Source organism: Halichondria panicea, chromosome 15 (assembly GCF_963675165.1).
Source record: "Halichondria panicea chromosome 15, odHalPani1.1, whole genome shotgun sequence".
Classification (NCBI taxonomy): domain Eukaryota; kingdom Metazoa; phylum Porifera; class Demospongiae; order Suberitida; family Halichondriidae; genus Halichondria; species Halichondria panicea.
In genome coordinates this window covers 3,278,119-3,293,804 of record NC_087391.1, presented here as the reverse complement: position 1 = coordinate 3,293,804, position 15,686 = coordinate 3,278,119, and the positions used below count along the sequence as shown (strand labels likewise).

The 15,686-nt window shown below is 42.0% G+C and overlaps 3 long non-coding RNA genes across 4 annotated transcripts; 1 reads left to right on the top strand and 2 right to left on the bottom strand.

Moving 5' to 3' along the window:
• Window positions 1–1,907: 1,907 nt before the first annotated feature.
• LOC135348348 (uncharacterized) lies at window positions 1,908–5,482 on the bottom strand. The gene is made up of 10 exons (XR_010398729.1): window positions 5,342–5,482; window positions 5,149–5,246; window positions 4,525–4,928; window positions 4,273–4,425; window positions 3,953–4,113; window positions 3,665–3,790; window positions 3,403–3,615; window positions 2,959–3,300; window positions 2,817–2,884; window positions 1,908–2,593 (listed from the first exon to the last, which is right to left on the bottom strand). It is a non-coding gene; the product is annotated as an uncharacterized LOC135348348 (long non-coding RNA).
• On the top strand, window positions 3,216–5,499 carry LOC135348347 (uncharacterized). 2 transcript variants are annotated; one of them, XR_010398728.1, is made up of 10 exons: window positions 3,216–3,324; window positions 3,375–3,632; window positions 3,697–3,884; window positions 3,938–4,133; window positions 4,186–4,245; window positions 4,299–4,494; window positions 4,548–4,738; window positions 4,787–5,120; window positions 5,168–5,309; window positions 5,362–5,499. It is a non-coding gene; the product is annotated as an uncharacterized LOC135348347 (long non-coding RNA). The 2 variants fall into 2 exon arrangements; XR_010398727.1 differs by having other exon boundaries at window positions 3,938–4,245.
• A 9,292-nt stretch (window positions 5,500–14,791) lies between these two features.
• LOC135348346 (uncharacterized) lies at window positions 14,792–15,262 on the bottom strand. The gene is made up of 2 exons (XR_010398726.1): window positions 15,113–15,262; window positions 14,792–14,965 (listed from the first exon to the last, which is right to left on the bottom strand). It is a non-coding gene; the product is annotated as an uncharacterized LOC135348346 (long non-coding RNA).
• Between the last annotated feature and the right edge of the window lie 424 nt (window positions 15,263–15,686).

Sequence of the window (15,686 nt, the reverse complement as noted above, 5' to 3'; positions counted from 1 at the left end):
ATGTACATACTGTATATTGAATGCGTAGCCCCCCCCCAAACTTTTTCTATGGACCTAGCTAAGCATGCGGACTCATATATATATGGCTTGTGGTGAGTTTACTGCCATAAATCCCTAGTAATTATTATAGTAACCATAATTAGATCATATTTGCCATAAATACATGTTTGCCATAAATACTGCAATCTGATTGGTTAGAGGAAGTGTTCTATCCAACTTAGAAAATCATGTACTTACTTAGACAAAACTTAGACAATCATGACAATCATGTAGCAAAGATGGCTTCAGCGGGGAAAGGGTTAATTATGCCTCGGTGTGCGCAGGTAATGGCGGCTGCTTAGACAAAGCGCCTAGGTGGAACGCGTTGGATTCAGTGGATTCAGAGCATCAGTACAAGAAAAATTATTATGAGATTAGTCTATAAATCTGGCTATTGCTCACAGAGAGGATCTAATATAGGAGGATGTGCAAAATTTTATGTATATAACTATAGATGTAGAATTCATTCAGACTGAGTTATTTTTATAAAATTCTGATCTTGGATAGTCCTCCAAGATCCACGTTTATATGGATTTAAGTTCTGAGGGGCTTACTCACTGACAAGCACACCCTATCGAACCGATATTCCAGATCCTCAGACAGCCCAACAAAAATCTGTATGTTCTTTCACAGCAGTGGCATCCCTTCTGTCGATTCCCTTGAAGTTGGAAAATGCAAAAGGGCTTTGCAATCGCCTTTGTGTGTCATTCTTATAATTATCTAATTATGGGGAAGATCCTTCGAGTTTGCTGTTTAACCAGAAGGAGATGCAGATGCGAGGACACATATTCAGCTGCTTAACTCTGTCCTCTTGCCTTGATTAAACTATGCCTTGATTAGTTTTTGTGACTTAAGGTGACTTAAGGTGGAGGATGGTTCATCAGAGAGGTCTACCAGTGCAAAGATAGCAAAGAGATTGAATGTTGACTGTACTGTTCAGGAACGTTTCCAGTATACAAGGCTACCATCAGAAGATACTAAGAGGAACGCTTCTATTTATCTGCATGAAATACAGCATACTCTGTTGCAAGCAACTGGCAAACAGTATCATGGCAAACAGTATCAGCGATTTGTAAGCTTCTACATTGAACAGTCGTAAAATTGCTCACATTAAGTGCTGTTTCATTAGCAATGGAAGAGCCTTCGCAACAGACTCACTCAAAACCTATGAACAAAAATGATGTTAAATTTCAACTTCTAAATTAATTTTACTTACTTGTGTAGCAAGGTCCACCCCCCGCATTTTTGAAAATGAAGTGAGATGTTGGTGTTCATATTTGTGACAGTGCCAATGAAAAGGGACCTTAACGCGGGCATTTTCGAATCAGTTTTTATTGTTGAATCAGATAGGGCGTCCTTTAAGCTTCAAAATGATACCTAGCCTCGATCCCAGGCCGATCCGTCTCTAATTGAACGCTAGGTCGCCTCCTCGGCCTGGTATTGATTGTATCTGGGCGTGTATCTGGGCATGTGCTGTGGTTGCTGTGGTTGCTCAGGTATTCGCGCGAATACCTGAGCAAGGTGGAGCGAAAAGAAACGCTAATAGTGTATGTAAGCATACTTACTCCGTAAATCACCGTTAAATCACAAAGAACTCCGTGTCATAGGTCTATTTTTTGCAAGTTTAGTTTGTCAAACGAACGATAACATTGTTATTGGGGTGTGTTCTGCTGTGCTTTTTCGACACCAAAACCAACGTCTAAATTTGTTTCAGAATCTGTACTTTGGTCACTCATTGTTGGGATTTTATATAAAGGTGTACAAATTCTTGTTTGTCTCAGTCAATACGCAAGCTAGGGGAGTTTCATGATGCTAGCATAGGCTTCTAAAGCTCTCTACAAGTACAAGCGAGGTATACGGTAGTGTGTGTGTGTGTGTGTAGGCTGCTCAAGGATGAATCAAGTGGATGAATCAAGTGCAAGTAAGAGTTTAGTTTACTTTCGTGGATTTGCAAAATAATGCTGAATGCCATGCCATTGCAGCCTTTTCAGAAGACCTCCACTTAGTTTGTAATTAGAACGGACTGCAATTCAACGAAATATTGAAAAGTGGGTGTGGTTTTTGAACAATCCTGTTTTGTGCAAACTTATACCCATAGCAACTTGTTTGTTATTCATTGAAGTCACATGAAAGTTATGAGTGTCATGTGCACCCGCATAACAACAGCGCAGCTAGAAACAACACTGCACCTGTTAAAGGTATCAACTACAAGATAGCTACTCACTGACTTACCAGAGTGTTTCTTTGAAGTGGAATTTGCAACAACTGAAAGAGGAAGTTCCATACTACAGTTTCGACAACAACAGGTATTGGACAAAATTTTTTGGCAGCAACAATATAGGTCTGAAACATGACACAAATTTACGATATTTACACATGCACATTGATATATAATGAACAAAAACAGACAATTCATTTGCATCAACCTTCAGGAATGAGTCAAGAACATCTTGAGGCACTTTGCAGGCACTGCAGGGTTTGTGGATCTCTCTTTAAGAACAAGAAAGGTCCCTCAGGTCGGAGATATGTCTGCTCTGACAGGCACGACGACCTCCTGGAGGTGTTTGGAATAGATGTAACAAATGACTCGGATTTAATGCACCCTAAAACATACTGCCACCCATGCAACAACATAATATATCACACACACACAAGAAGGGTAAACTGTGTACAACCCCAAAAAGGTGATTGCTACGTGGACTGGTCACACAGAAGATGATTGCCCCGTGTGTACGAGCATTAAGTGTTGGTGGGAAGGCCGAAGAAGCAATACAAACCTGGCAGACCGGCAACGGCAGACCGGCAAAAGGCTCATTTCAGTCAGCCATCCAGCTGATAGCTCCTTCTGCGAACAAGACACAGTACTACCGTCACAAGGTTGTTTTGACTGTCCTATCTGTAAAAAGATAGTACACAAACCTATCGAACTCAAGACGTGCGGTAGTCTTGTCTGTGCAGATTGTCTGTGCCAGTGTCTACAAGAGTCTCAGACGACATCATGCCCTTGTTGCCAATCAGGACACCTTGATGATCTTGAAGCAATACAACCTCCTCAATACAACCTCCTCATTTTGAGAGTCACGTGCAGTGTGTGCAGGAAACACGGGTGCTTAAAACACCACAAGGCCCACCATGACAGCAAGTGTGCATGCACACACTTCAAACCAGCAGCCCTCAGCAGACCTGAAGAACTGTCCTTGTCCCCATTTGAAGAAACTGAAAACTGTCCTCATCAAGCGCAGCATGCGCAACTCCAGCATTCTGGAGGTGAAGACAGGGGGACGGGTGAGAATAAAAACAATAATGACATAATTATAATTATATATTTTTTGCAGCCTCTCAAGCTGATGCAAGTCAGCTCACCTAGCGTGTCCAGCGGCACTGCAAGCCAAACCACCCCACCCTGAGACGGCGCAGTAGTGAGCTGCAGGACATCAGGAAGAGAGTGAGCGGAGGTGAGCAACGAGGTCAAGACTGCAGGGAAGGAAGATCGGGATAAGTTGATGCTTCCAGGTTACGTTTTCAGTCAGCCGAAGTTTAGGTATCCAGTCTGTTCTCATGATTCCCAGGAACAAGCTGCGGATCATAAAAAGGTGAATATGTTATGTATGTATATATGACTTACCTCTTTTAATTTTTCCTTCTGCGTCTGAGAAGAAGATGCGGGCTGAAGCTAACTCTCTCATAGGAATAGATAATCTTAAGTGTCAGCTTGTTCCCTTCACATTTCCAGTCAAGCATGGCCGGCACACTGTGAAAATTAAGAATGTTCCCATGTGTTATACACCACATCTCTGGGAGAAGATCCAACACATTCTTAATTCCAATGATGACGATGAGAGAAGGTACAATTTAATTAACCAATTAAGAGACTGTGCAAACATTTTATTCTTTTTAGAGTGCACCGGCTTACTTGGCATGAAGGGAAGATACCTGCTGACGAGATCTGGGTCAAGTTCTGGGTCAAGTTGGGTGGAGATAAGCATCCTAATTCCCCTGTTAATATCTGAGGCTCCCGACAACGTTACCAACCTGAAGATCGCACTACAGAGGTTCGAAGATGAGGTGGACAGCCTACAGAGCAAGACATGGAGGTACTAAGCAGAATATTAAAAACTGAATGTTTTATAATTGTAACAATCCAAGTATTCCTTAGCGGGGATTGTGAGTTCCTGTGTAACATATATGGGCTGTCAGGTGCTTCAGGTAAAAGGAATAACTATATACGCATACCTTACTTTACGTGAAATTCTGAATAGGTTGGCACTGTTGCTTGTGGTGCTTGACACTTGTGGTGCTTGACAACATCAGAACAGCTAAGGAACCTGCCCACTACTGTTCAAAGCAGAAGCACTGCCAGTATGGTCACAGACCACCAGAGGGATCCTAAAGAACGTCAAAAGCTTCAACAATTGTGTTTGGGAACCTTTTTTCAAATGCATCCCTTTGAATCAAGTAAGATCTACATTGTTAATTCACACCCACCTTATTCCAAAATGGAAATGCAGGTTTGCCTGCCCTGCACATCAGTTTAGGGATATTTTACCGGCTCTTCCAATTGATGGAGTCATGTGCTTGACAATGCAGTCTCATGGTTTGAAGATAGTCGCGAGAGGGGTGGCCCTTCATACTCAAACTTCATGAGTACCTCTGTGAGTGACTCTGTGAGAGAGAGAGCCCTCAAGGATGAGCTAGACAGGTGATTAAATTTACATGGAACACATAAAGCAATAAAATAAATGTATAGGGTAAACGAAGAAGTGGCTCAACTCAATGACCTGGTGGCCTTGCTCTGTGTGTTTGGTGAAGGTGAGGAGGTGAGGAGGAAGACGATCCTCGACTCACAGCACTCCGCTCAGAATTTGAGGAGAAAGCTTCGCACGCGTAAACTAAGACGATGAGTTATGTACATAATTATGGATTAGGATGCTGAGTGGACTATCATTAACAAGAAAACAGCAAAAGGGTACAAGAGAGAGGACGGACCTTTTGTTAAGGCTCTAGATGCAGACTTCAATGTTCGGAGACAAACGTACTATGGTGGCACGTTTGTGGGAAATCACGTAAACCGGACCCTCCAGGTATGTTATTAACTATAAACAAACTTACTTTGAATATCACTCTACAGGTGAGGAACATTGAGAAGCAGTTATGAGCCGTCCATAGTTACGAGTGCTGAGAAGATCCAGCGGAAGTTTTGTGTCACCCTAAGCAAGTGTCACAATATATATAATCAAATATGATCACACAGGAGGAAATTGCTTCCCTAGGTAAATTTAAATTGTGTAAAATGACAACGTACCATGTAAATTTACTCCAAAGGTACTCACATCTCCACCTTTATGACATTTTATCGGGAGCAATTTCCTCAAGCAACCGTCATACCAAAGATGCACATGCTAGAGAAGCATGTGGTTGATTGGCTGGACCAGTGGCAGGTGGGAATAGGACTCATGGGAGAGCAAGGGGCTGAGGCGATCCACGCCTATTTTAACAATTTAAAAGTTACATATCGCAACATTCCAAATGGTGTGGAGAGGCTCCGATGTATGATGAAACTGCACTATGTTTACATAGCACCATCCACCATTTCATGCAGACCTCCACCTGTAAAGAGGCAAAAGAAGAACGATAACTGATTTTATTTATTTGATTCCTGATTGTGTACAAGAAAATACATGTTAAAAAGTGTTGCTTTGAAATAGTTAAAACTCACTTACAAAAATTTTGTCCCATTTAAGTCGCCTATCAATAGGTACCTAAGAGCTTACACTTTTTTCAAATAGTAACGGTTACTAGTCTTGCGAAACACATTCTCCGGCAGTGGTACTTTTTTGCCAAAGACACCTCACATGACGTCTACAATGATGTACTTGTACAAACCAATACAGCTTGTGCTGGGATCGATCAATTTTTATCAAACTGGATCTAGGGAAAGCATATGCTCTATACTTCCACACAGTCACATTTTTCACATACTTAGGAACCCCCCCTCCACAACGGGATGCTCTAAAACAGCCCCCAACTTCCACTGGTTTGTGGTTTGGTGGAATGTATCATCTTGTCATAATCATGTCATAATCATGTACTACATCCTGATAAACTAAGTGGTGAATTTTCATTGTTGTGAAACAGCGGTGCATAGTAGTTAGCTCTGCACACTAGCTCTGCTAATGCAGCCATTAATTTTAGACTTGAACTTTTGCATCGTTTGTTTTTAACAACAATCATGATCGAATTGTTTATCATGTGCTGCTTTTTGTTATGTAGCTTTGGCCGAGGCATCAGCACCTGCGGTGCAGTTGTATTATACATTTTACTTATCGACTAGCTACAGCAAAGTGTGCCGCCGTTACTCAGCAACAAGGTGCAATTTAAAGCACACTATCATTCTCAGCAGGTCAGCAGGTCTGACAACCCTTTACCAAATAATCCAAATAATAATCTTGAATATTTCGTTTTTGTGCAAGAAAGGTATATCTGAACAGAGTACAAATAAATAAATTTGACAACTGTACATCAATTATAGCACACCACAGTAGAAATGCATGCTGACTCTAGCAGAGAGGACAACGTTCCGTCGATGCAAAATCAAACTCGTCCTTCTCAATAGATCGAAGTACTCTCGCATATTTTAGCATCTATGCGTACTCCAGCACCAGCACGAAGTCGGTTCCTCCGAGGCTTCATAAAGTTCTACCACCACCCATTCGTTACTGCTTTCTGCCTCAATTATGCTTACCGAAGCCTAAGCTCCAAGTCTTCCAACAGTTTGACAGACGTGAAAAAGTTGTCAAAATAGACGTGGTGGTGCTTTCAACGAGCCTCTGGTGTGGCTTCTCTCCCTGTATACACTTGTAGCACCCATTGGAGCTGTCTGCTAGGACCAAACCTTGGTTTATTTCCCTGCAACTTCACAGCGCTCGTTGAGTACTTTGGCCAAACGATCGCTGCCTGGAGTCGGCGGACGCAATCGCGTGATATCAGTAGACCACTCCAATAATTTTGGATCCCTATGAAAAGCTCAGCAGTCATGGGGTTGCCTAGCGTATCGATTTGTACTATGTTATCAGTAATGCTGAAATATGTCTAAGGGAGAACTTGAGATGGATACATCTTGAAAGGTGGGAGTCCAAGGGCGGTGTGTTGTGTGTGTGAATTATACTTCCTCCAATTCCGCTTTTTTGTAGATTACACATTCGTTTAAATAGAGCTAGAGCTAAATAGAAAGTGCGTCCTTGCCCACGTTGTCCACGTGGTACTCACACTATAAAAGTCGCGCATCCCTCAGTATCCCAACAAGAGCAGAGCTCCTCCGTTCCGTCGGCATAGACCAGCAACAGATCGACGCCATACTCGATCATCCAATGGAGCAGACCTGGAGCAGACCTGGCACAGTGGAGCAGAGCTCCGAGGACAAGCTGGACAGAGTCCTTGAGATCACTCGCCTGGAGAACACTGGACCCTGTACCCTATACCGAGGAATTACAGTACCAGCCCTCCCCATCGTGAGTGGAACCTCATGGGCGATCTGCCCAAATGATTTCAGGATGAGTCCTACCGATACTGGGACGAGCCAGAAGACGTGTCAGAGAACACTGCTGCAGTCTTCAGACTGCATTCGCTCAGGAAACCTCCTCCAACTAAGGACAGCGATGCAGTAGCCCCACTTTCAAACCTCACACCTGAGGCGTCAGCTAATGCTGTGAAAACAGCTCTCGGGCTGCTAGGAAATGCCTCAGCGAACCTGTCAAAGGAAAGGAGAAAACTGGTAGTAAAGACCTCAACAAAGATGCCAGGGAGCTGGCTGAGGACGATGACCGATGACCTATCAGCTCCAATGCGAAGGGTTTGAGCAGAAGCTCAAGAACCATGTGGAGGCTTCTCTGGCGGCAGCAGCAGCCAATTTTTCGAGGGAGCCGTTCACGGGAACTGGGGGCGGCAGGGGCAGAGATACCAACCTTTCCGGAACTCATTCAGTGAACTCTATCAATCAGTTGCTCAAGCAAAGCTGCACTTCTTACCTTGACTTCTGCCCAACGAGTGTTATTGTTGCTGATTTTACCAGCAACTTCTGAGAGATCTTTTAGTGCACTTCGTCGCATTAAGACTTATTTGAGAAGCACAATGACACAAGAAAGGCTAAACCATCTCATGATCCTGCACTATCACCAGGACATGTGTGACTTAAACTCTACATTTGCAATCTTTCCGCATGGTACTGTAATAATTGTTATGTGTGATGTTAAGCCTAAGCCTATTCTAGTATTATGTAAGTGTAATGTGGAGGACACATGACTGTTATTTTCAGTGAAAGTATTCTATTTCAAATAGCAGGCCAGATAGCACATGATTATGTTTGCTTTGCTCAGTAGTAGACAAGGGGCGTAACTAACGATACCGGAAGTGGGCGTGACCAAAAATTTCGCCGATCACTTCATTTCACAACCTGACCACTCTAAAGTTGGTGGCTACGGCTTGGACGTAGCCTTGTAGCACAGTTATTGGAACAGGAGGATTGTGGATGGTAGCAGAGATAGATCCATCAGTGGACACTATAATACTAGTATAAGTCATGCTTAGCGCATCAATCAACAAGAAGATTTTGCCCTGGAGTCAGACATGACAGCTATAATTCTAAAGACTCTCCGTTCGTTACAAGACCTGCAACAGTCCTACCATGAACGAAAACATTGCAGCACGTCTGTCTTCGCAGCACGTCTGTCTTCAGGACTGATCGAGAAGCAGCTTTGCGGACTGCACCAACAACGATGCAATGTTTTCCTGGATAACTCTTGGTCATTCAATCTATCCAAAACAACGCTGATCCTCGCATGTTGTACCTATACACAAACAAGGTCATATACCTTCCATCAAACTCTTCATGGATAACTCAAGAAAATTTCTCTCCAGTCACACCTTGATATCTGAACAAATCTTGCAGTAGTACCATTTTCTACGGTCATCTTAGCTACTTGATACCTTAGCTACTGGGTAGTAGTCGAGCTAGTCACCTACTATACACGTGTAGGCATTAATTATAATTAACATAAAGTTCAAAGGTGAACTACCCAGTAGGTTAGGCGAACTATCAAGTAGCTAAGGTAGGCAAACTACCCAGTAGCCAGTAGCTAAGGTAGGCGAAGAGATCTTGATGGATGTGTTAGCTAATAATTATTACTGATAATTATGTATAGTGTGTTAATCAGCTGCTGGCGACCGATAGTAGAGAGATTGAAGAAGTTCTGTGGTAAGTACTGACATGATAGTGTTACCTGACTGTTGAGGAAGCAATTTAAACGTCTCTGTCTGTCAAGGAGACCCCAACAGTATACCCCCAATACAATGTTTGTGTACATGTACATAATGTAGATTGCGATGTTATTGTTAAGAGTTGAAAGGATCAATGCAATCTGTTGGGTACCGTACTATGTGGAAGGTGAGGTATTTCCTAATCACCAAGGGTCAATAGGTTGTATGTGTACTTTGCACAAAGATGGTGTTAGGGTGCGAAGATCACGAAGACTGCAAAGAAGGAGCAATTCATGAGCAATTCATGTCATAATGTTAATCGTTTGCATTTGTAGGGTACAAGCATATAGACGGTTATGACAAGCTAAAACAATTCGGATTTGCAATACATGGATGTGTGGATGGCTTACAAGTGTTTATATGTTATGTGTTGTGCTGTTCACCAGGTTCAGCAGAAAAATAATATGGATAAGGGTTGCCTTGACGTAATTGCACGATATTATTTGAAAGATGGTGGCTATCTTAAGACTTTTTCTTATTATTTTTATGGGTTGCAACAGCCCTACTAAAGTTCGGATGGATTGTGGTACCGGTACCGAGAACGTCAGTACAATGGTACTGATACTGCTAAGGCCATTCTCATGCTAATGTGGTATGTCATTATAGCTTACATTCATGGATACCGAGCAGAGAGTCGAGAGTATGTGGGCACAGCTAAGTGGATGGTATTCAAGGTTCCTAATAATTTCAAGTGTAAAGGCGATAATTAACTGTAGGCGATAATTAACTGTCATGATTTTTTCATTAGGAAATGCGTGATCAAGAACTGTTCAACTGTGGTAACATCAGAATGGGTGTCAGACCTACCTACACTGTTGGACAATTACTGTATTGATGTGTTCTTGTATTTGTTGAACTTCCAAATTATGAATCAAGTGATGAAAGTGCATGGGAAACAAATCAGATTCAGAAATCACTGGAGCAGAAGCCATAAATGACAAATCAGAGTATTGGTAAGTGGAGTATAATATTGGGCAATAGTAAATGTTAGTTGACCATGTTAGTTGACCTTTGACCTTAAGAAGTGGCGACTGAACTCTATACTCTTTAGCTTTCTATACTCTTCAGCTTGTCTAGAACCTGTGAAAATTGGCAGCTTGACTCACAATCGAAACGTGGGGCCTTTTTGACTTCGTCATGTCATTAATCAACTCCAATAAACTGATCGATCGACACTGTTTTCTTCACTGGTCCTGCTTTGCTGTCTGCCAGCTGACTAAACAGCCTTCCAGTCCACACCTGTGCATCAACATTGTGCGAGAAGTAATCTGTTAGAAGTAATCTGTTCACTTCTGTGAGATTTGACAGCAGTTTTGTAACGTTTTAACGTGTCGTCAAGCTCTTTTCCAGGAACCATTCCTTCCAGGTAGCAAAACATGTGATGTCTAACCTTCCTGTAATGGTTAAGAATGTTTTCTAGCGTCACTGAATCATATGCGTCTGGTATATTTTTTCGCAGCGACTGTATCGAATAGTTACAGTGGGCACGAGTGTATCTTTTCAGTTGAGCCCAAACTCTTTCTATAGGATTAAGTTCGCGTCTAATCAAAAACTTTTCGATCTCAGACTTCTCAAACTTAAAATCAACATGTTGTGATATAGTTTCCCTCATCCAGAGATTTTTGCCCTCCGTTGATCTTGAAGTAGTACATACGTTGCTCTTTTCCTTTGTAGGATGTGTCTCGAAGGATTTTCTGTTTCCCACCAGGCTTTGCATTCATGTTTCGTGGATTCAATGCGATGCGTTTTCCTCCATGGCACTGCTGTTGTCGAATACCCAGCACAATCTCCAACCATTTTCACGAGGATATTTAATCTCGGCTATTTCAACAGCTCTCCATTTGCGCCATCATTTTTGAAAGGTTCCAATACCCTTCCTTATTTTCCAAAAAACTCTCTGGCGTATGGCTTTATGTTTGGGTTTGTCTTCTTGGCAGTTTTGTCTTCTTGGCAGTTTCGTATTCAGCGTCATTAAGCATCAAAAATCCATTCTTATCGTCAATAAAGTCTGAAACCATTATACCCGCACCCTTACTCTTCTTTCTCATTATCTTCTCTCCTTTCAAACCCCACTTAAAATCTTGATCATCGTTGGCATTGAACCTGCTTTCATCATGAAAAAAATAGACAGTTTTATCCCGTCGGTTTGCCGTTGGAGGCTGAGGAATAGTGGGTGCATTTAGCAAATTAACAAAATCAAGCTATTTAAAAACTTTTTGCGGTCATCAACAACATCCGGCCTCTCATGCCCATCGAGCGGTGTGATTACTTCAAATCCCATTGCATGCAACCATCTTTTGCAAGTAGAAACAGATAGGGAAAAGATACTCATTAACCCACCGACAAAAATCGTACGTGGTCATGTTGGGTTTTCCCCGTACCGATGAATTGTTAGTAACATATTTCCGAGCAAGTTTACATAGTTCTTCATTATTCCATAACACACCTTTTCTTTGATACTTTCCTTGTCTCGTCCGGGGAAGTTTTCCTTTCTTTTCAATCACCATTGTTCGCCATTTCCGTACTGATCTGTCCGATCTTCCAATAACATTTGAAGCAAGTTGAGCTGACTCTGTAAATCGCATATCTAAGTGTTTGGTAAATGTGTTTGGTAAATGTGTGACACAGAAATATTGCCAGTGATTTTTCAGTATCTCGATCTAATCCATGGAGCCACTCATCACAGAAATCGTCCAATATTTCAATATTTCGTCTTTTGATCTGGCGTCTTCATCACTTGATTCTTCGGATGAATCATCAGAGCCAGAGTCGACACGTCAAGTGGATTCATAGTTGTAAGAGGACTAAAGGAAGCAGGAGCAGGAGCAGTAAGGAAGCAGGAGCAGTGGTTGACATTGTACTGAATGTAGGGCCAAGTAGCAGGCAAAGTAGGAGCTTCCACTGTAGTGGTGCTTGTTGGAGTGTGAGATGAGCGCTTTCTGGCTGCAGCAGCACTTGCAATAGCACAATGGCGCTGTCTTTTAGTCTTAGGAGGCCGGCTTGTAAACTCTACAAGGGAGCTGCAAAGATTTCATCTGAATATTACCACATGGAGAAGTGAAATGCGCTATGTGCTACCACGGCAACGCATAAATGATGACGCATTATGAGTCATAAGCCACAAAATTTTGTAAATTTTTGTGGGCAGTTCAAAAACTCCAGAACCCCTTACTCAATTATTGCACACAGTAGTTATATAATGCAAACCATATATAATGCAAACCATCTCAGGTGCATTAAGGACTGGGACCAACATAAAAAAGACATTTATAAGAGGCACTTCAACCTGCTGCTGTTTACTGTGTATATTAATCTGTGTAAAACTTTTATGATGAAATGAAACACTGGCTTCCATTCTGTAGGAAAATATTAAAATGAAGCCCCGCCCACTAATTGATCAGTGGGGGTGGTCCGTTTTGTCCAAGCACTATTTCACTTTTCTATTGAAAAATCGGCGTTTAAACACTAAGTCTACTAGCTATTGCTGCTGCTCATTATACTTAGTTCTATCTAAGCTAACAACTCACTCTAGCGCTTAGCCCTCCTGGTCTTTGCAAGGGAGAAATAACAGAAAGTTGTTTGATGTAGCAGTCTCATCTTGGATAGTAGGCTTCCCAGGGACACGGTCAACAATTTTTTGACAAAGTACAAGGATAAATCAGCTAAGGAAGGCTTATGGAAGTCATCTATTGCCTCGCAAGCTTTACTAGAGGGTGTTTTAAACGCCGACTAAGTCACTTCTCTAAACTAGCTGAATTACTGCAAAATGAAAAGGGAGTGGTACGTTGAAGTAATGAACGCGTGGGCGGAACCATGGCGACCGTGTGGGCGGGGCTTATAATTTGCAAATTCAGCAATAATTGAAGGCACCTGAGATTCATTTTAATACAAGTTTCATAGTAAAGTTGTGATCAAAATTAATGCTGAGTTATGATTTTGGAAGTTTTTGCAGGACTGCACTATATAGAGGAAGAGATCACGTGCAATTTAGTCTATTGCTATGTTAAAATTTCATTAGCATCTTACCGCTGTTTACTTGTGCCGATGTGCTTGAGGACAGCATGGCGATGTCTCCTCTGGTGATGACAGTGCCAGAGGGGATAGTAGGATACCTCTACCAGCTTTATGCCAGACGCTGATGAACTGTCTGGGACGCATGACATGGACCTAGACGCTAGCGCTATGGACCAGGACGGTGAAAGATGACTCACTGTGTGACTCTGGCAAGTAGTATAGTATAGCTAGAAGTGTAAGTATAAGCTAAAATAGAATTAGCAGTCTTGCTTGTAAATTTCATAGATCGTTCACCGATACAGTAATACATGTACGTATTGTACTTCAAATTGATATTGAAAATCAAGCTTAGTCAAGCAGGCTGATCCATAAAAAATTTATCTCACCGCTGGCGGAAAACGGGTGAGCGTAATAACCGTGGTTGTTATGTTGCACCATTTTATTCCTTGTTGTATGGGTATTCTATTGGTATTATTGCTCTGGAGACCCCATAGAGAATTTACAGACATTATTTTCACTTCACGACGGTTAAAGGGTTAATTTTGCCATGTAACTTATTAATTATAGACCACTCCTAATTATAGAACGATCTGCCTCATAATTATGTATCTTTTTGTATTATCCATTATCGGCATGTGTATAGGCCGAGAATTTTTCAGCAAACATCCTGTCATTGAAGTGAGAATGAGACTGAGAATGAGACGGAGGTGTATGAGACGGAGGTGTATCCTTCAAGACGCCATGGAAAAATCAAGTTTGAGAATCTGAGCGTATGCACGTACGCACCTCATTATTCATTATGACTATATATAATTATTGTAACATAATGGCAGTTACAATGGCATTTTTCAGACTATTTTGAGATTATACATCAGTGCTCTCCAGGTAAGTAATTGCATTTGTTTGCAGTCAGACTTTAATTAATGACAGTCAGACTTTAATAAAATGCAGAAAATAGAGAATTCTTTTCCCTGGTGTCTGTCGCGGTAGTGGTCTTCCAGTTTTGGCCAAGCAATTGTACTCAGGGGCGTACACAGGGTGGTGCTTAGGGTGCTCCAGCACCCCCATCCAGATTCTGGTGCTCCAGCACCCTATACAGACTCAGAGAAGCTCAAGTAGATAGTTCAACCATCACTGGCTGGCTAGAAGGAAGCTACACTTACTGCAGCTATCTACAGCTTAATAGTGATAGTTACAATAACTTTATACCAGTTAGATCTAGCTAGCTAGCTAAGCTGGCCTAAAAAACTTCGATCGTTACTGGGATATCCGGATCCATGGGAACTAGTAAAGCTAAGAGTGGGGAGGGGCTCAATAATAAGGCTAGGCAGCAGGAAGTGGTTTGCTGTATCAAACACATAGAACACTTGATTGCTTCACAACATGCAGCACAACAAGGTTCTTGGATCCAGGTACATGAGGTACATGAATGTATAGTATAATTATATAATTAAGCCTACATGTATGTACAATAAATTAATAATAATCAATGTTTGCAATGTAAACTACAAAGTCTCTTTTCCTCAACATCAAGGTACTGGTGGTCATACTTTGTACGCTGCCTGTCACCTCCTGGTAAGCTGATCAATCTTTTAGTGGCCTGAAAAGAAAAGAATCAAGACTGTCGTCAGATCAAACAAAGGAACAAACGTTTATCATCACTTACATCATCACATCATCACTTACACTTCTACACAGATTAGACTACAGATTAGACTAGACATGATTGCATTGACATTTGACATACCTTAAGAAGAGTTGGATAGAGTTTGCCATCCCAGGCGAATTGAGCTTCTGGTCATAAACATTCTTGATTTGCTGATGGCACTGTACTGCACTAGACTAGCACTGTTGTATATACTGTCAGTACTGTGCACCATCTAGAAAACAGTGGGCGTTGCCGACAAAAGGGGCGTGACCCCCGGAAGTGGGCAGTGGGCGTGGTTTAAATTATGCGGCGCGCTTTGCGCGCAATGAGCACCTCCATTGACTGAATCCTAGGATCGCCCCTGGTACTCCTACATAGTGACGGGTGATTGCACAGTTTCCTGTGCAGACAAGTTTGCTGTGGAAGCGGTACCAAATTTGCCTTGAATAGGTTTGTAGTGTAGTGATGAATTACCTAATTTTGCAGGTGATGAACAGTGAAGACGATCACCAGCTACAGGCCACATTATCTATAGATGTCGAAGTGTCAGCAGAAACTAAGCCCCTGGCGAATGTGAATATGGACAACCGACGCCTAACCCTAACCCTTTATCATGTGTGCAAGCCTTGAAGTGAAATGTCTCTATCAGGTTTCCAGAGCAATAAAATGCCTA